The sequence below is a fragment of the Lissotriton vulgaris genome, chromosome 11 (assembly GCF_964263255.1).
Source record: "Lissotriton vulgaris chromosome 11, aLisVul1.2, whole genome shotgun sequence".
Classification (NCBI taxonomy): domain Eukaryota; kingdom Metazoa; phylum Chordata; class Amphibia; order Caudata; family Salamandridae; genus Lissotriton; species Lissotriton vulgaris.
In genome coordinates, this window is record NC_141699.1 from 725,042,364 (window position 1) to 725,063,343 (window position 20,980).

The 20,980-nt window shown below is 42.9% G+C and overlaps 1 pseudogene; it reads right to left on the bottom strand.

Annotated features, from left to right (window-relative positions):
* Positions 1-218: 218 nt before the first annotated feature.
* The window catches only part of LOC147683388 (uncharacterized), a 67,082-nt pseudogene continuing 46,320 nt past the window's right edge, over positions 219-20,980 (bottom strand).

The window sequence follows — 20,980 nt, forward strand, 5'->3', positions numbered from 1 at the left end:
TTAATAACACACTAAGTATGAGTTATGTTGTACATGGCTTGTGTCACCTCGCCGTGTCTCACGGGGATGGAGTGTTCATTGTAGAATCTACCTTGAGATTCTATGATGACAGGTTATTCCCGGAGAGGCGGTTGAGGAGAACGGCAGGTCGGGATCCCTGTACAATAGGAGATAACTAAATAAATTACATTCCACTTACCTGCAAGCCTCAAGTTTCATTACTTCATTTTGGTGACGAGGATGGGATAGTCCTCAATAACTAATACCTGCTCAGGAGATCTAGGATCAATGATAATATGTATATCATGTTGTTGTGCCCATCCTAGAATAGCTGGTCCTTCACTTGAAATATAAACTTTGCCAATAGCATTCCTCCCTTTAAATTCAAATTCAGTATCCATGACACCTTTAATGTCGATGGTTTCACCACTGTAACCATTAGGAGATACATCAGGAATAGATAATGTGTAATCTGGCCAACATTCCTTAAAAATACGAAAAGGAATAATGGAAATCATGGACCCTGGATCAACCAAAGGGGGTAAAGATACTCCATTCAACACAAAAATTGCTTTAGGTCTTTGTAAAGTACACACAACAGTATCCTCAATACATAAAGACATCTCAGGAGGAACACTGTCATCATCAACAAAGGCAACTCTGTTTTTTCTGATTTTGTTACAAACAGCACTTAAATGGCCTCTTTTGCCACATTTTTTCATGTTTTGTCTCCTGCAAAGCAACCAGAAAAATCAGCAGCATGGTTTACACTGCCACACCTGTAACATCCTTTTTAGGTCTCGGCTAAAAGACGCGCGTAAGCGCGTCTCCGCCGAGATCTTATGTTAGCGAGTAGCAGTCCCAGGAGACAAGACGCGCGTAAGCGCGTCTCCGCCGAGATCTTATGTTAGCGAGTAGCAGTCCCAGGAGACACTCCGGGTCGCGCGCAGGCATTTCTAAACTGGCACGCGCATTAGCACGAGCGATGCGCGAGGCTCCCACACAACACACGCATACATAGAAACAGAAGCGCTCACGCACGCACATACATACAGAACCCCCCCACTCATACACACACACACACACACGCACACGCACACACACACACACACACACACACACACACACACGCGCGCGCGCGCGTGCACCGGCCCCCCCTCTCCCCTTTAACTTACTGCTCTGCACCGGCAGGGAGAGTTGACGCTGCGGCTCCTATCCCGGGACTCCCTCTTGGTCAAGGGAGCCCCGCAACACGCGTACAACGTCCTGTTGTCGGCCCCGGGGGCTCTCCACGCTCGCAGGAGCCCCGGGCCGCTCCACGCATTTCCTCCGCCTGCCTCCTCTTCCGGTCCGGACGCGGCTCCGCCCCCGTCACAGGCGACCTTGCCTGACTTCCGGTGCGGCCGCGGCGGAATTCCGGGGGCAGTAAGTTATTGTATATTTGGCTGCTAAATGAAAGCGTGTCCATCTGCCACTGACATTTAAATTTACTAAAAATATGTGAATATGCCCTAAATCCAAATGTAAATTTAATTTAGCTAAAAACTATTATTATTTTAAGTGAAATTAATGTTTTCATGTAAATCAAAACCCATGCTGAACAGTTTGTTTCGGCATTACTGTTTGCATGTCATATTTTTATCTTTTTGAAGGAAATGTACTACTTTTGAGTAGAGAAGTAGTCTAAAGCGTGATTTAACACATGCTGCTCGAAATGTGAACTTGGCGTGGTACAGACAGCTTCAGTGTGTTTCCTTGTTTTCTCTGTTTTGACATTATGCACTAGTTCTAGCTGTGGAAGGAAGCTGTAGTGAGTGCAGAGTAGTGAGTGTGAGTAGTGAGTGTGAGTAGTGAGTGCAGAGTAGTGAGTGCAGAGTAGTGAGTGCAGAGTGCAGAGTAGTGAGTGCAGAGTAGTGAGTGCAGAGTGCAGAGTAGTGAGTGCAGAGTAGTGAGTGCAGAGTAGTGAGTGCAGAGTAGTGAGTGCAGAGTAGTGAGTGCAGAGTAGTGAGTAGTGAGTGCAGAGTAGTGAGTAGTGAGTGCAGAGTAGTGAGTAGTGAGTGCAGAGTAGTGAGTGCAGAGTAGTGAGTGCAGAGTAGTGAGTGCAGAGTAGTGAGTGCAGAGTAGTGAGTAGTGAGTGCAGAGTAGTGAGTAGTGAGTGCAGAGTAGTGAGTGCAGAGTAGTGAGTGCAGAGTAGTGAGTGCAGAGTAGTGAGTGCAGAGTAGTGAGTAGTGAGTGCAGAGTAGTGAGTGCAGAGTAGTGAGTGCAGAGTGCAGAGTAGTGAGTGCAGAGTGCAGAGTAGTGAGTGCAGAGTAGTGAGTGCAGAGTAGCAGAGTAGTGAGTGCAGAGTGCAGAGTAGTGAGTGCAGAGTGCAGAGTAGTGAGTGCATAGTGCAGAGTAGTGAGTGCAGAGTGCAGAGTAGTGAGTGCAGAGTGCAGAGTAGTGAGTGCAGAGTAGTGAGTGCAGAGTAGTGAGTGCAGAGTAGTGAGTGCAGAGTAGTGAGTGCAGAGTAGTGAGTGCAGAGTACAGAGTAGTGAGTGCAGAGTAGTGAGTGCAGAGTAGTGAGTGCAGAGTAGTGAGTGCAGAGTAGTGGGTGCAGAGTAGTGAGTGCAGAGTAGTGAGTGCAGAGTAGTGAGTGCAGAGTGCAGAGTAGTGAGTGCAGAGTGCAGAGTAGTGAGTGCAGAGTGCAGAGTAGTGAGTGCAGAGTAGTGAGTGCAGAGTAGTGAGTGCAGAGTGCAGAGTAGTGAGTGCAGAGTAGTGAGTGCAGAGTAGTGAGTGCAGAGTAGTGAGTGCAGAGTAGTGAGTGCAGAGTAGTGAGTGCAGAGTAGTGAGTGCAGAGTGCAGAGTAGTGAGTGCAGAGTGCAGAGTAGTGAGTGCAGAGTAGTGAGTGCAGAGTAGTGAGTGCAGAGTAGTGAGTGCAGAGTAGTGAGTGCAGAGTAGTGAGTGCAGAGTAGTGAGTGCAGAGTAGTGAGTGCAGAGTAGTGAGTGCAGAGTAGTGAGTAGTGAGTGCAGAGTAGTGAGTAGTGAGTGCAGAGTAGTGAGTGCAGAGTAGTGAGTAGTGAGTGCAGAGTAGTGAGTGCAGAGTAGTGAGTGCAGAGTAGTGAGTGCAGAGTAGTGAGTGCAGAGTAGTGAGTGTGAGTAGTGAGTGTGAGTAGTGAGTGCAGAGTAGTGAGTGTGAGTAGTGAGTGCAGAGTGCAGAGTAGTGAGTGCAGAGTAGTGAGTGCAGAGTGCAGAGTAGTGAGTGCAGAGTAGTGAGTGCAGAGTAGTGAGTGCAGAGTAGTGAGTGCAGAGTAGTGAGTGCAGAGTAGTGAGTGCAGAGTAGTGAGTGCAGAGTAGTGAGTGCAGAGTAGTGAGTGCAGAGTAGTGAGTGCAGAGTAGTGAGTGCAGAGTAGTGAGTGCAGAGTAGTGAGTGCAGAGTAGTGAGTGCAGAGTAGTGAGTAGTGAGTGCAGAGTAGTGAGTAGTGAGTGCAGAGTAGTGAGTAGTGAGTGCAGAGTAGTGAGTGCAGAGTAGTGAGTAGTGAGTGCAGAGTAGTGAGTGCAGAGTAGTGAGTGCAGAGTAGTGAGTGCAGAGTAGTGAGTGCAGAGTAGTGAGTGCAGAGTAGTGAGTGCAGAGTAGTGAGTGTGAGTAGTGAGTGCAGAGTGCAGAGTAGTGAGTGCAGAGTAGTGAGTGCAGAGTGCAGAGTAGGGAGTGCAGAGTAGTGAGTGCAGAGTAGTGAGTGCAGAGTGCAGAGTAGTGAGTGCAGAGTAGTGAGTGCAGAGTAGTGAGTGCAGAGTAGTGAGTGCAGAGTAGTGAGTGCAGAGTAGTGAGTGCAGAGTAGTGAGTGCAGAGTAGTGAGTAGTGAGTGCAGAGTAGTGAGTAGTGAGTGCAGAGTAGTGAGTAGTGAGTGCAGAGTAGTGAGTGCAGAGTAGTGAGTAGTGAGTGCAGAGTAGTGAGTGCAGAGTAGTGAGTGCAGAGTAGTGAGTGCAGAGTAGTGAGTGCAGAGTAGTGAGTGTGAGTAGTGAGTGTGAGTAGTGAGTGCAGAGTAGTGAGTGCAGAGTAGTGAGTGCAGAGTAGTGAGTAGTGAGTGCAGAGTAGTGAGTGCAGAGTAGTGAGTGCAGAGTAGTGAGTGCAGAGTAGTGAGTGCAGAGTAGTGAGTGCAGAGTGCAGAGTAGTGAGTGCAGAGTGCAGAGTAGTGAGTGCAGAGTGCAGAGTAGTGAGTGCAGAGTGCAGAGTAGTGAGTGCAGAGTGCAGAGTAGTGAGTGCAGAGTGCAGAGTAGTGAGTGCAGAGTGCAGAGTAGTGAGTGCAGAGTAGTGAGTGCATAGTGCAGAGTAGTGAGTGCATAGTGCAGAGTAGTGAGTGCATAGTGCAGAGTAGTGAGTGCATAGTGCAGAGTAGTGAGTGCATAGTGCAGAGTAGTGAGTGCATAGTGCAGAGTAGTGAGTGCATAGTGCAGAGTAGTGAGTGCATAGTGCAGAGTAGTGAGTGCAGAGTAGTGAGTGCAGAGTAGTGAGTGCATAGTGCAGAGTAGTGAGTGCAGAGTGCAGAGTAGTGAGTGCAGAGTGCAGAGTAGTGAGTGCAGAGTGCAGAGTAGTGAGTGCAGAGTAGTGAGTGTGCAGAGTAGTGAGTGTGCAGAGTAGTGAGTGTGCAGAGTAGTGAGTGTGCAGAGTAGTGAGTGTGCAGAGTAGTGAGTGTGCAGAGTAGTGAGTGTGCAGAGTAGTGAGTGTGCAGAGTAGTGAGTGTGCAGAGTAGTGAGTGTGCAGAGCAGTGAGTGCAGGTGCAGAGTGGTGTGTATTGGCAATGTAAATGACAATGCCATTTATTTATGATTTAAAGAAAAAAAAAATATGACATGAGCAATGCCAATTGCTCTACCTTTAATGATGCCGAGACCATTGCATTGCAAATGCTTGTTTATTTACTTTTCTGATCGCTTGATATTCTTGGTTTTGACTTAATAAATTGTTTGGACTTGATGTCACCACTTATAAGTATATCTTTTTTTGAAACAACATTCACAGAGTCATCTTTTTTGAGTTCCAAAGGACGCATTCGTGCATGCATTTATCAGATTCCTCTACTACTTTAGCGATGGAGATGGCTTCAAGTAAAGTAGGATTTTTTTTCGCCGGCCAAAGTTTTTCTTGCATTCTCTTATTTTTACATTGCACAATAAGCTGGTCTCGAATTAACTGATCGGTCATGTTGCCAAAGTCGCATTTTAAAGCCAGTTCTCTTAAACAAGTAACTATTTGATCAACAGTCTCATTGTCTTTTTGAGGAACTGTATAGAACTTATGGCGTTGCATGACAATATTAACTTGTGTGCAGAAATATTTAGCCAGTCTTTATTTAGCTTCAACATAGGGATTATCAATGGGTTCGCCATTAGCACCAATAATTTCAGGCAAAAATTTAAAAGTATGTTAACCAGCTTTACCTAATGAGTTTAATAAAATAGCTTTTTTTCTAGAAGTTTGAAATTTGAGACCATCAATGGCTTCCAGATAGTTCTCGAAAATACCAATCCAGTCCTCCCATTCTATGTTGGGTGTATCACCGTCGGCTAAAAATGAAGGTGGAGGGGAGATGGTTTGAGACGCAGCCATGTTGTTATAAAGTAAAAGTTAAAAAAAAACAATGACTTAAAATAGAGAAACTGTGTGCAAAACCAATAAAATATTAGTTGACAAATTTGCACTAACACAAGAGCAACAAGGTGAAAAGTGAAGAAAAAAAGATGAATAAATAGATAGGTGTGCAAATCACTGTTGTATGTGAATACCAAAAAAAATGGGTGTGCAAATCACTGTTATGTGTCTGCACAATAGTTGAAGAATAAGTAAAAAGGTGTGCAAATCACGAAATACTTGTGTGCACAATAATGAAGAATAACATGAATAGGTGTGCAAATCACCATAAAATGGATCATGAGTAATCTTCAAGAAGGTGTGCAAATCGCTGTATAATTAATCCAGATAAGCTTAAAGCGAACATCGAGTGTGTGGATCACTGTAAAAAAATATACGCATTGAGTTGTAATATCGTAATATCCTCAAGCCGATAAATGGCTTGAATAGGAAAAAAAATAAATCCAAGATGGAGTCACGTTGTCGCGCTGACGTAGGTAGTCAGACTTGGTGTCTTTCCATGTTGCTGAGTAATGCTGGGTGCAGCTTAGCATCGGGCTGTATCCAGGCAACGTGATGCAAAGGGTGGAGGCACACGGACATAGGTCGGCGCGAGCGTTAACGGATCAAGTGCATAACCAGGAAAATAAAGAAAATCAATGTACATTACCTCACGTGAAGAACAGGAATAATGCGAAATGAAATCCAGATGACCGTATGAAGCAAGGTCCTCAATGCGCTTATGAAACAAAGCTTTCAGTATGTCGTGGGTTCATCCACTGCCGATGGAGACTTGGAGAAGATTGGAGGTCACAGGCAATGAAGGACATCTTGGTCAGACCAACACTATTAAACGTCTCAAAAGTAAATTTTGGTGGCCTGGTCTTGATGATGATGTTAGACGGTGGGTTGAGAGTTGTTCTTTGTGTAGAGAAAGTGAGAAACGGTTGAAAATTAGTTCAAAAGGTTGTGGTTCCATTACAGGTACTGATGGGTTACCTTGGGAGAAGGTGTGCCTCGATTTCATTGGTCCTCTTGAATTTGTTTCTGGTGATTTACGTTTTGCAATAGTTATTGTGGATGTTTTTTCCAGATGGCTTGAGGTGAAATTTCTACGGAATATCACAACTAGTACTGTCATTGATAGTCTTAATTCAAGAGGGTTTTCCTAACACTTTGATTACTGATAACGGTGCTCAACTAACATCTCATGCCATGCGCAATTTTCTTTTGAATAATGGAATAAGGCACATGTGTACTTCTCTGTATAATCCTCAGGGAAATGGTGTAGTGCAACGGATTAACAGAGTAGTCAAAGGCACAATTCAATTGGCTTTGCAAGGGCAGCAGAATGTTCTTAATTGTGTACAAGATATGGTTTGGGCTCACAATACCACTGTACATAGCATCACTGGAGAAATACCTTTTATGAGAATGAGAGGAAGGTTACCCAAAACTACATTGACATCTTATTGGATGCACAATTGTGGTACTACAGCTTCAAAAACAAAACATTTTGGTAACATTGATGTTGGAGATTTTATTAAAATTAAGTATGGTAGAAGATAGAGTGGTCCAAATACATTTTCTGATCCTTTGAAAGTAAAAGAAGTTCATAATTGGCATGTTGTTTTAGAAAATGTGCAGAAATGGAATTTCCGTAGGTTAGCTTTGTATAAGAAAAGTTATTATATGGTCAATAATGATTCACATTCAGAGGTTTGCTCTCCTTTTGTCGCCAAAGAAAAGGGCGTGGGTGGGGTTAGGGATGTCGCTATCAAGCAACCGAGGTTGCGCCAAATCCCAAGAAAATTTCATGATTTTGTGATGAACTAAGTACATTGTATTTTATTTAATATGATATTTCTTGTTGCTGTTTTATGATATGTGTCTATTTTGTTCTTACATATTTTTACTGTATTCTCATTTGTTTTTCTTGTTTCATAATGTAATATTGTTTGCATTAGTGTATATTCTTCTCGTTGTGTTATGGTTTCGAACCATAGGGGATATGTTGTACATGGCTTGTGTCGCCTCGCCGTGTCTCGGGGTGATTCAGTGTTCATTGTAGAATCTACCTTGAGATTCTATGATGACAGGTCATTCCCGGAGAGGCGGTTGAGGAGGACGGCAGGCCGGGATCCCTGTACGATAGGAGATAATGAAATAAATTACATTCCACTTACCTTGAAGCCTCAAGTTCCGTTACTTCAAGTTACTATCTATATGAATAAATAAAGTGGTGTTTGTATAAGTGTGTAGCTTAGTAAATATAAGTATGATCAATTGTTTGCATGAGTGAGTAGGATGACTGCATAATAGTATTCTATTGATCTTTGTTAGCATGTATGAGTGAATCTATAGGTAAGTGTTGATATGTGTGTGTAGATGTAGGAATCACTGAGTGGTATTTTAGAAACTTGTATTGGTGTGTCAATGCATTCAAATATGGTACTCCATATTTTATAATGAGTGTTGAAAGGTTATGCTAGTGTATGATGAGGTGTATCAGATTGTCACATGGATGATGTAATCAGTGATGTCATTTGAGATATCATCAGTGATGTCACTGACCATGTCATGAATGATGTAATATGTGACATCATCAGCAATGGATTGTGGGCGCGCGAATTATATTTGGTACAACTAACTATAACGGAGGAATTTCAATAGTTTTGTACGAGTGAAATGTCCAGCTTACTTTAACACCCCTAAAATGTATGTTTTTTTCATTGAATTTAAATGCTAATTCCTAACTATAACATGTCTGAAACCTATGGTTTTTTCAGTGAATTTCAAAGTTTTTTTTAAATGCTAATTCCTAACTATAACATATCTGAAACATATGTTTTTTCATTGAATTTGAAAGGTTTTGTAAATGACAATTTTTAAATGTATTAATTGTTATATTTATTTTCTTGATACTGATTTACTACATTTTTTACACTATTTTTTTTAGATATTTTATTTTTTAAATTACATTATAATTACATTATACATTACATTGCAAAATATACTTTCTCAGATTGAATTACTTTAGTTTAAATACTTTCCAAATAGGCAATAGACATTTAAGTACAGTAGTTACAGTTGTTGCAATGGGTAACTCAATTTCATACACAATGCAACATTGAGCTCAATGTGAATTTCTAGTTAAATGCAATTAGTCACTTTATGGATTACTTTTATACCCACAGGACTGGATCCTAGATTCAGTACTTGGACATCTCCTGTAAACAGTTGAGTAAAAGCGTTTTGGTTACAGTAGTGATTTTTAAGGAATATTATTGTATTTTAAGAGTTGACAGAAATGTTTTCACGTAGAATCACCAATGTTATCCTACGGAAGGAAATTCACTTAGCATGTAAGTAGTGTTATCGTTACTTTTTCTTACTCAGTGGTGGATCCTGGATCCAACACTGGTGCATCTCCTGTAAACAGTTGGAAGAATGCATTTAATTCATATAGGCGATTTTTCAGGAATATTTTTAGTTTGTGAAAATAGACACAGAACATTTTCTGGTAAAAGCCAGACAATGGATTCCTATGGAAGGAAATGCAATTAACTGGTAAGTAAGGTTAGAATTACTTTTCAGGGTCAGTGCTGGGCTAAAAGATGCAGCACTGGGTTCTCTCCTGGTAACAGGAAAGTAAATCAGAATTCGTTGTTCGGATGATTTTGAGGGAATATTTTAAAGTTCCAAAACTCCACACTTAGAATAATTTCCAATTGAAACCAGTCAATGTTAGGCTACGGAAGGAAATTCAAGTTACTGGTAAGTATGGTTAGAATTACTTTTCAGGATCAGTACTGGGCTCAAATATGCAGCACTGAGGTCTCTCCTGATAACAGGTGAGTAAATCGGCATTCGTAGTTCTGCTGATTTTATAGGAATATTTTAAAGTTCCAAAACTTCACACTTAGAAGAATTTCCAAGTGAAACCAGTCAATGTTACCCTATGGAAGGAAATTCACTAACTAGGTAAGTAGTGTTATCGTTACTTTTTCTTACTCAGTGGTAGACCCTGGATACAGCACTTGTGTATCTCCTCTAAACAGTTGAAAGACTGTGTTTAAGTCATACAGGCGATTTTTTAGGAATATTTTTAGTTTGTGAAAATAGACAGAAACTTTTCAGGTAAAAACCAGACAACGGATTCCTATGGAAGGAAATACAAGTTATGTTATGTTATGTTATTTCCATTTTTAAAGCGCAGCCCCAGCAAAGGGGCGTCCCGGCGCTGTGTCTGGAAAAGAAACACAACTCAGTCAGGGTGAGAAAAGAAACCAAGCGGAGAAACCCTAAAAGCCAATGGGAAAGATGAAGGTCTTAACGGCTCTCCTAAATACCAGTAACTCATCCAGGGCGCGAATATTGGCAGGAAGAGAGTTCCACAGCTTGGGTGCCAACACTCTAAAAGAACGACCACCTGCTCTGCTTCTCTTAAAACATGGAACAACGGCCAAATTTTGCCCAAATGACCTCAGCTGCCGAGGAGGAGCATAAGGAGTAATAAGATGCTCCAGTATCTGAGGCGAAGATTGTTTCAGAATTTTGGAAGATAGACATAAAGTCTTGAATTCAATCCTCTGAATCAGGGGTAGCCAGTGAAGCTTACAGATAGTTTCTTTTGCCGAACAAAATCTAGGAGGGCCTACCAGAGCCCTGATAAATTTGGTCAGAATTACTTTTCAGGGTCAGTGCTGGGCTAAAAGATGCAGCACTGGGCTCTCTCCTGATAACAGGTGAGTAAATCGGAATTCGTTGTTCGGATGATTTTAAGTGAATATTTTAAAGTTCCAAAACTCCACACTTAGAATAATTTCCAATTGAAACCAGTCAATGTTAGGCTACGGAAGGAAATTCAAGTTACTGGTAAGTATGGTTAGAATTACTTTTCAGGATCAGTACTGGGCTCAAATATGCAGCACTGAGGACTCTCCTGATAACAGGTGAGTAAATCGGCATTCGTAGTTCTGCTGATTTTATAGGAATATTTTAAAGTTCCAAAACTTCACACTTAGAAGAATTTCCAAGTGAAACCAGTCAATGTTACCCTATGGAAGGAAATTCACTAACTAGGTAAGTAGTGTTATCGTTACTTTTTCTTACTCAGTGGTGGACCCTGGATACAGCACTGGTGTATCTCCTCTAAACAGTTGAAAGACTGTGTTTAAGTCATACAGGCGATTTTTTAGGAATATTTTTAGTTTGTGAAAATAGACAGAAACTTTTCAGGTAAAAACCAGACAACGGATTCCTATGGAAGGGAATACAAGTTATGTTATGTTATGTTATGTTATTTCCATTTTTAAAGCGCAGCCCCAGCAAAGGGGCATCCCGGCGCTGTGTCTGGAAAAGAAACACAACTCAGTCAGGGTGAGAAAAGAAACCAAGCGGAGAAACCCTAAAAACCAATGGGAAAGATGAAGGTCTTAACGGATCTCCTAAATACCAGTAACTCATCCAGGGCGCGAATATTGGCAGGAAGAGAGTTCCACAGCTTGGGTGCCAACACTCTAAAAGAACGACCACCTGCTCTGCTTCTCTTAAAACATGGAACAACGGCCAAATTTTGCCCAAATGACCTCAGCTGCCGAGGAGGAGCATAAGGAGTAATAAGATGCTCCAGTATCTGAGGCGAAGATTGTTTCAGAATTTTGGAAGATAGACATAAAGTCTTGAATTCAATCCTCTGAATCAGGGGTAGCCAGTGAAGCTTACAGATAGTTTCTTTTGCCGAAGAAAATCTAGGAAGGCCTACCAGAGCCCTGATAAATTTGGTCAGAATTACTTTTCAGGGTCAGTGCTGGGCTAAAAGATGCAGCACTGGGCTCTCTCCTGATAACAGGTGAGTAAATCGGAATCCGTTGTTCGGATGATTTTAGGTGAATATTTAAAAGTTCAAAAACTCCACAATTAGAACAATTTCCAAGTGAAACCAGTCAATGTTAGCCTATGGATAGAAATTCAAGTTACTGGTGAGTATGGTTAGAATTACTTTTCCGGATCACTACTGGGTTCAAAGATGCAGCACTGAGGTCCCGCCTGATAACAGGTGAGTAAATCGGAATTCGTAGTACATCCAGTAAGCGCCACAGAGCTGAGTAGCAGAGAGATGTAAAAAGGGGCAAGGCCTGCACCACCTCTCTGCAATGACAGTGGAGCTTACTGGAAGCACCTGGTGGGCTACTTGGCCCTCATGGTCCCTCAGGTTTGAAGTGGAATTTTTCCCCCAACTTAAAACGCGCCACAGGGCGTGTTTGCACACATCACGTCAGGCCTTGTCCCCACCCTTCACCACTGTGTAAACGCGCCCTGTCACTGTTCTAAGTTGAGAGATTAAGTCCCCTTCAATCCTAAAGGTCCCTAGGGTCAAACTAGCCCACTAGGTACCTCCAGTAAGCGCCACAGAGCTGCGTTGTAGAGAGGTGTAAAAAGGGGAGAGGCCTCTGAACACCTGTCTGAAACGCAGCTCCCTAGCGCATACTGGAGATACCTGTTGACCTATTTGGCCCTCAGGGACCCTCAGTATTGAAAGAGAATTAATTCCCCAACTTAAGTCGCTCCACGGGGCGTGTTTGCACAGTGGTGAAGGGAGGGGGCGTGGCCTGAGGAGATATGTCTGCAAACATGCCCTGTGGCGCGTTTTAAGTTAGAGAATTAATTCCTCCTCAATCCTGTGGGTCCCTGGGGGCCGACTAGCCCACCAGGTACCTCCAGTATGCTCCAGGAGGCAGCTGGAGGTACCTGGTGGGCTAATTGGCCCCCAGGGCCCCTCAGTATTGACAAGGAATTCATTCCCCAACTTAAAGCACGCCACAGGGCGTGTTTGCACACATGTGAACTCAGGCCCCTCCCCCTCTCTTCAACACTGTGCAAACACGCCCGGTGGCGCATTTTAAGTTGGGGAATTAACTCCCCCTGAATACTGAGGGTCCCTGGGATGCAACTAGCCCACCAGCTACCTCCAGTAAGCTCCACAGAGCTACGTTGCAGAGAGGTGTAAAAAGAGGCTTGGCTTCAGAACACCTCTCTGCAATGCAGCTTCCTGGCGCATATTGGAGGTACCTGGTGGGCTAGTTGGGCTAAGGGACCCCCAGTATCCAAGGGGAATTTGTTCCCCCTCTGCAAACATGCCAGGGAGCGCGTTTGCAGAGTGGTGCAATGAGGGGCGTGGCCTCTGTCCATGATCCCATTTAAAAAAATAACATTTTAAGAAGGGGGCTGTGTAGCCCCCTTCTTTTTCGATTTTTTGGGCCCTGGGGACCCCATCCCCAGGGCCTGCCCCCAATTTTTTTGCCTCCTGAGGCCATAACCTGCCCGGGGGACCCCACCCCCGGGCAGTAGGCCTTTTAAAAAGAAAATTATTTGGAGGGGGGCTGCCTTGCCCCACTCCTGTGGCCACTTATGGCCCCAGGGACCCCAGCCCTTTTTTATTTATTGGAAAAAAAATTTGAGGAGGGGGGGCTGTGTGGCCCCCCTCTCGGGCCACTAATAGCCCCGGGGACCCCATCCCCTGGGGCTGGTCCATTCAGTTGGGGGTCGTGGGGGGTCCCCAATCGCCCCACGGTCCCAGCTGGCTCCCCGCATCCTGCGGGAGCCGGTATTGCTTTTCCACATGGCGAGCAGCTAACATGCTGCTCCCCATGTGGAAAAGCAATCTGCTCTTCCAAATAGCAAATCAGTTTGCAAAGACAGGGTGGGAGCCGTGAGGCTCCCCCCTATCATTGCAAACGGCAGTGTCCCGGGCGTGGGCACCCTGGGACACTGCAGGAGCCGGCCCTGGGGGGTGGTGGTCCCCAGGGCCCTCGAGGGCTCCAGGAGGGGGGCTGCGCGTCCCCCCTCCCACCATTTCAAAATCCCCATGGTGGTGGTCCCCGGGGTTTGGGGGTCCATACTGGACCCCCAAATTTAAAACTTAGTGCCCCAGGGAGGTGGGGGTCCCAGAGGCATGTAGGGGGTCTTGAGCCCCTCCACACAGGGTAAATTTAAAAAAAAATAAAGCCCCAGGGCTGGCGGTCCCCAGGGCTGCGGGCAGACTATGACCCACCGCCATTAATTTTTTTGAAGCCCCGGGGTGTGGCGGTTCCTGGGGCTGGGGGGGCCTGAGAGCTCCACAATGAATATTAATAAGCCCCGGGGTGGTGGTCCCTGGGGCTGAGGAGGCCTCAGAGCCCACCACACAATTGAAATAATACCCGGGGTTGGCGGTCCCAGGGGCTGGGGGGGCTTGAGAGCCCCCCGCTCATAATAAATAAAACCCCGTGGGTGGGTGTCCCCGGGGCTGGGGGGCCCCTCTAGGCCCCCCTTTACATAACTATTGCCCCCGGGATTTGGCCCCCCCAGGGGCCAATTACCTAAGAAGCGCAGGAGCCCGCGCTTCGTTTTTTTTTATTGGCAAGATCTGCGCACCCTGCGCAGATTTTTCCAATTTTTTTTAGAAAAAGGGGGGGACCTTGGGGGTCCTTGTGGGACCCAATGAGTAGGCCTAGGGGGTCAGGGTGTTTCTACCCTGCTCCCTTTTTGCATTTTTCGCATTTCTTTTGCTGATTTCTTGTGCCTCAGTTCTACTGAGGTACAAGATGGCTGCCAACACTTCTTGATTTGGAGTGTTGACAGCCAATTAGCATGCAGTTCGTGCACGGCAGGGTGCGCTTAAGATGCGCGGATCCTGCGCGGCCATAGATATATATGTACATTTAAATGTGATTTCCTCAGGAACTACTGAACGGATTTACACTATTTAAGCAAAAAGCACAAGTCTGAACTAAGGACTACCTCTTTGCCAAATTTGGTGTAATTCCGTTCAGCAGTTCGGGCTGTAGCTACGGCTAAAGGTCCCTATGGAAAATTGCATGGGGAAAACACGTTTTGGGACCCCCCTTTTTTCTTGGCCCCCGCTACACGAATCATTCCGAGACTTTCAGGATAGGAGCAAACCGGAGCGCCCCACCAGTTTTGAACATTTTGCAAAGATTCATCAACCCGCGCCAAAGTTCTTCTAAATAGAATGTTGCGGATTTCCTATAGAAAATAGGTCCTAACTATAAATACCTTCTGGCGACCTCCAGTAGGTAATATATATATATATATATATATATATATATATATATATATATATATATATATATATATATATATATATATATACTCCAATCCTGTTTCTCAACTTCCATGAAACAGACATCGACTCGCTGGGTAAGAGTAAGAGTACTTAAAGTTTTATTTTACAGAAGGCTTTTATAGTGTTTTGGTGGTTAAACCACCTTGCTCACTTGGTTTGGCTGCATTTAGAGATGTGTTAATATTGTCACGCCAAGCATGTCACAGATATGGATATAAAGAAAATACTTTACAACCTAGGATTGTTCCTCGCACAAAGCAATAAATAAATAGAACATACTTGAAAAATAAAAATAAATGACATTAATCACATTTGCATTATTAACTGTCCAATGGATATACTAGCAACAAGATACTCGAAGGAATCGTGATCACTAAGTATACCTTATAGTTAAGATGCAACATAACTCATCTTTGAGTCACAAAGCACACATAAATACTTTTTTCATCTCTAAGCAAAAAAAGTGCAAGTTCAATAGATAGGCAGATTATGTTCGTGCTATGTAATAGTTTGATAATATTCTATATCTATGCTGCAATTATATAGAATGTGAATGTATTAGTACTGCCCAGTATTGCTATTCTTAGTATAGCATATATGTGACAAACATTATAAATTAGTAAATCCTGAACATGAACACATTTCAAAAATGACTTTGCACACTACAGTTCTCTTCATCCTTTTTTCCCCAAGTTAGAATTATTGCAATAGAACACCCTACCTTGACCAATGAAGAGAGAGGACTGACTTATTTAGGAAGCAACAACTCCAAGGACATTTGACATCTTCCCTAGACAAAAGCTGGTAGGATCTGTGGGGTGTGCAAGCTCGGCCTTTATTCATCTTTGGCTCTAATTTGTGGTTTCTGTATCTCATCTCTCATTATGACACTTCTAGCTACTAGCAATACTGGCTATGATATGTACAGACTACATGCTAACATGTATCTTGCTCCCCCAGGACAAATAAGGTACAAGGATGTTTTACATACAACTGAAGATCAAGAAGACTTGAAAGAGGATTACATCAGTGAAGAAAAGGGAAATAACACCTGTAGAGAACTTTAAACTAGAATCCTAAGTGACACATAAGTGAAACAACAAGTATAACCCGGGATGTATATGAACATTAACAGTTGAACAAGAGAATTTAATGTCCATCTGAGAGTACTAATTACCCTAGTCTAGCATTACCTTTGTTTCATTACCCGTGTTCTGGTACAGTAGTCAAGGGGTCAATGGGCACATATCTCTTTTCTTTTGCCTAGTATGGTTGATAGGTATACCTTTGTCGCCTGAGGAAAGAGAAATCTACTGTCTCAGGCCAAATCCTTGGCATGCATCAGTTAGTAATTAGTTGCAATGAGATTGATTGACTTTGTAGAATATTTCCTTGCTTTGATTAATACCAGGTGGAATCCAGACCTGATCAAGGAAGTGAGTGGAGTTTGGTGGCAGGTTGGTTACAAATGGCACATTAGTCGCAACATAATATTGCTTCGTTTATTAGCAGCCTTTGATACCAGTCAAAAGTGACAAAAACACAAATGGAATTAATCGGTGGAACACTCACAAACGTTTCAGCAATGGGTCACTTTGGGAGGCAATCCAGTCCCTTGTTTTTTATCTAATTTCCCACTTTAGGCAAGGACCAGCTCATGCAAATCAGGCCTGATCCTACTCCAATGTATATAGTTGAATCTAAAGTTTCAGGCCAGGTCCCCTCTGAATGTGAACACAAACCTAACCAGACCAGTTTGAGGCTAGTTGGCCCTCAGCAGTAAGACGCTTCTTGATCCCAGTGGCCCTGGGAGCTTAGGACCCATTTAACAGCGTACACAGCCAGGGCCGGCCCAAAGGCTGTGCGACTGGTGGCACTCCACCTGGTACTGACTTCAGGGGGCACCATGTTTGGAAGTTGATTTTGGTTTTAAAAGCACCTGCTGACGCGTTCCTTGCCTCCAGCAATTTCCAAGCAACAGCAAAAATGTAAAGATAACAGCAATGATTAATGTTCTTCCTGGTGAGAAACGACTTTTGTCTAGTTGAGGTTTTGACTGATCATAAAACAGAAGAGAGGATTAATATGCCAGCTGCAAAGAACTTTTACCATGCAGAGAACAAAGTGCATATAATGTATTGGTCAGAGGGTTACTGGTTTTCTAAGAGACATCCTTTTGTTACTTGCACTTTATAGGTCAAAATCCTAATATAGAACATTGAATTATTAACTGTCATCAAAGAACTGCATGCACGCTGCAAAGCAAAGATTAAAGCATGAATTAATGTTGCAAAAAAGGGTTCATTTGGGTAGAGATCAAGTCTTATTATTAAAGAGAACCCCCAACTAATGTGTTCCCTTTTCAATTCTGAGTTTGTGCTTCTCTAGGCCAATCACTCTTAAACTATACTGCCTACCAGTATGGATGACATGTCACTCCTACACTTTAGAGTCCTCTGGCTTATGTAACATTCCCTATACGCTGATTTACACATGTATGATTGATTTGTCTCTGTGTAACCTGTGTGATGCTTTTTTTTTTTTTATCTTTAACCTGTGTGATGCAAAGTGCTCTGACATCCCTACACTGGTATAAATGGTGCTATATAATTCATTTGCAGCTGAAAGTGAGTTGTTGTGAAGACTTGAGGGGCACTGTTAAAAGGAGGTGGAGAGCGAATCCATGGCGGAGGAGGTCACCACCTGCATTATGGATGGGGGAGACACCAACATTCATTGTCGCACCGGGCGCCACCAGATCTGGGACCTGTCATTTCATCATATGCTTTGCAGGAATTAAAGTCTTGTACAAGCACAGCAGCTATGGCCTCCTGGCCATTTCTCCTATGTCCCCGGCTTTTCTCTATATATTTGCTTTATTGCAGAGTATATAGGACCCCCCCCCCATTCCCTCAGTTCCGATTACAGGTTTGTTAATGAAATTACTGCTCCTGTTGAAGTTTGTTTTGTATTGGGATTAATATATGACATTTGGTATTGTGTTCTGTTATATGTTTTGAATATTTAGATTTGATTCAGTAACTCCTTATGCTGTATGTATATTTTACAGATATTATTACATTGTTGTGTTATTATACGCAGCTTGCTGAATGAACATAGAGCTGTAGTGCATCAGTTTTATCTCTGTTGTACTGTACACTCTGATTAAGTTAAAACTGCTTACCTGTATCTACCCAAAGAGCCATGGACTATTTGGTGAGGCTCAATTTCTGAGGGAGTCTTTCAGTGTGTGCTATGGAACACCAGATATCTCAGTTGAAGAATTGCCAGTAGCTCTAGAGAACATAGTCTGTCATGAATGTGCTGTGAATATGAATACAGGTGCCATGCTTTGCTCACATTTGTTAGTATGAATGGTGTTTTTTAAAAGGACACATTGCACCTAGATCTCTCTTGTGGTTTCCAGCAGAGTGTTAAGGTAATGTAGGCTTCCCTGTCCTAGGACTGCTCTTTGGAGACCCCATGGTAGATTCTCTCTACCAAGGCTTCTGGACGAAACCTGCATCCAGGCCATAACCCAGTTGCAGGTAAGCATGATGGTGCGGGGGTGATGGCGGGGGGCTGGCTATGTGACAAATGACAGAATAGGGAATATTAAATCATTTAAAACAACTTTCCCTGTGCTCTCCGCAATGCCAAGTCGGCAATGCGGCGAGCGCAAGGTAAGTGGTTGTATTTATTTATTTTTCCCTATTTCCCTATTCCATCATTTGTCACTTCCACCCCCCCAACCCCCGACCCACTGGCCCAACACGCTTACCTGCCTGGGCCGCCACTGCCAGAGCCCTGCCAGGAAAAACAAATTATCTGGAGTTGTCATGAGTGCATGGAAGATCTGGTTCCAGATTCGATTTGATATAGCTTATCCCCACTCAAGGTATCTGTGGCCACCTCCTTTTATGTCATTGAGAGACATCTGGTAATAAGAGGAGTGTCCTTGCTCTGTCTTCTTTCTAGTGACAATATTGAGCAGTATTATTGTTTGTATTTTGCCCGTATGCATGCCTTGTTTAACCCTTTAATTGCTGCCGTCGGCCAACGGTCGTCACGAGCGCTACCTCCCCAGTGCTGCGCGCGACCGTTGGCCGTCCGGTCAGCATTCGTTCTCCGAACGTTCAGCACTGGGCGCTGAACGTTCGACGCTGGGAACGGGTTAAAAAATAGATTGTGTCTCCTATCAAAAAAGTTGCTTTTCAGAAGATGTTCCCTGGGAGTATTAATCTTTAGGTGATACAATTCATGGACTCGTCTCCGTATCATTGTTTGTACTTAGGCTAATGTCTGAAAATTGGGATATCTACTGCATAAAACATGGCAACCAAGGCAAAGCACAAACAGCAGCAAATGCTGCCAGCATACAGGATAAGAATTGCTGTTTAGCAATCATGGTACACCACCTTAAAACACGTCCTGCATCAACAGATCTGAATTAGGACACTAGCTGCGCGTGCATTTGGCTTTTTCTTCAAATTGCTAGCTGTTTCAATTTAGATGTGCAAGATTACAGCCAAAAATACTCTTCTTGCACTACCAGTAAAAGAGCTTTTCACAGAGAAGATTCTGCTAAATGTAGTCTTACGGGTGAGTTAAGGACAGACTTGGCATAAATTGGATCTTGGAACTAGACAACTTATAAGGAAGTAAAGTACTGATGTTCTAGTGGTTGTTATACAAGTGAAGTGGCAGTGTGCCTTTAGTTTACAGTATACAATAGCAGAAATCAGAAATACACTTTCCTAGCTACCTCTTATCATCCAATCCTTGTTTTCTTCTGATCCTGGCAGTGTTTTACCCTGTGGTTTTTGTGTCAGTGCAGATGAGAGTGATAGTTCTGAGTTACATCTGCGGGTGTTGGTGCTTCTTGCATATTGAAAAGCACATATATTTAACAATCAGAGCCACACGGAACCAATTGTCTTGGTCTGTGGTGATGAGGTTTCAGCATTACACAAATTAAACGAAGCATGGACATTAAAAGGAGGAAAAACCAGTCTTTGCAGAGTAGTGCAGTAGTGTATATTGTATACAAAAAACCGGTAACAACATCACACTTTACAGGTCGAGTTAGTGCATCGCGTCTACAGTTCCACCGAAGCATCTCCAGAGACAATCAGATACCTCAGCTGATTGTACCACCTCTGGACTCTGATCCTCCGGGTTGTTTTGTGCCAATAACTGCTTCTTTTATTACTTTGAAAGCCTCAAGAAATGTATTACAGACATCAGCAACAATTACAATTTTTACTGACAGCTTCAACTACACTTATTGTGTTTAGTGCCTATGTTTCTAATTCCTTGGAGTAAAGCAGGGTTCTCTAATTTATTATTTTGCTGGTGTTACAGTGTATTGACCAATTTCTCATATGAAAGACAGCAGTCAGTTACTTGATAACTGGAAGGAAATTACCGCATAATTTAAGGAAATGTGTGATCATCTATCAGATATTTAATCTTGCTCCACTTTGGACAAGGATATTAAGATGTTTTAATGTTAAAAGGGGTCATATTAGCAATCAAAAAACCTCTTTAATTGTGGAAAAATGTTAACTTTAGCCTGGTAAATTTTGTACAATTTATAAATGGAATTTCAATAGAAAAATTAGTAGTTCTCCAAGGAAACGTTAATGCCTGCAAGGAACTGCCTTCCATTTGCTTACCAAATCAATGTAGAACACCTTAGTCAAATTTATTAAGCCAATTGACTTTTGCAAAATAGCAAAGTTCGGAATTTAGGGCCATATTTAGAATTGGAAGATGGGATACTGTATTAAAATATGAAGGACATTCCATCCGCTCACTACACAGCCATAGTTTATAACTCAAAAGTAACACAGATGGGATATCCGCCATGTTTGTGATAGAGTATCCAGTCTACCACACTCTATATAAGGCCCTTACAGCATCTAAGCCTCACATAGTTTCACTCATGTTATGATGTGGCCATAAGTATGCAGACTTTGTCACCTTAAGGAAGAAAAAGCAACTACTTGATTTTAAAAATGGTGTTTCAGATGGCAAAATAGCTGGAAAAAAAGAAGTACTGATCACTAAAGTATCAAAACACAAAACTCCAGAAAAAATATACAATTAAAAAAAACATTTGAGTAAAATGCACTGCTAAGGCACAAGTGAGAAGAACAACAGTCATAAATACTATTTCTACTTATATTCCTTTTTATTTTTTTGTGAGGCTTTGAAGCAAAAGTGTAATGTTGAAGTTACAT